The sequence below is a fragment of the Plasmopara halstedii genome (assembly GCF_900000015.1).
Source record: "Plasmopara halstedii genome assembly, contig: Scaffold_2386, whole genome shotgun sequence".
Lineage (NCBI taxonomy): Eukaryota > Oomycota > Peronosporomycetes > Peronosporales > Peronosporaceae > Plasmopara > Plasmopara halstedii.
The window spans coordinates 922220-922751 of NW_020189293.1; positions in this window are offsets into that span (position 1 = coordinate 922220).

Below are 532 nucleotides of genomic sequence, written 5' to 3' on the forward strand. Positions count from 1 at the left end.
CCGAGCACCTATGTGCGAACGTGTGAGACGTGTCAACGGGTAAAACTTTCTCCAAATGCGGCTGCGCCGCTGGCCGGCTTACCGGTACCCACTGGGTGTTGGCATCCAAGAGTATGAACTTTGTGTTTGGCCTACCAAAAGATTCGGCAGGCAACACGGGTGTCGTGGTATTCGTTGACCGGTTGAGCAAGATAACTCATTTGGCGGCGGTGCCAGACACCATCGACGGAGTCGGTACAGCAACGCTGTTTGTGGATCGTGTTTTCCGACAACACGGACCCCCAGAGTTGATTGTCTCTGTTAGAGACCCCCGTTTCACGAAAAAATTCTGGTCGACTATTTTTGAGGTGCTCGGCACCAAGTTAGATGTGTCGACAGCGGATCATCCGCAGACCGATGGTCAAACCGAAAGGGTGAATCTCGTTATCAAGTAAGTCCTTCGCAGCGTCTGCGCCGAGATGCCGAGGCGCTGGTGCGCCATGTTGCCACTCGTAGAGTTTGCACTGAACAATGCAGTGCATTTGTCTACCGG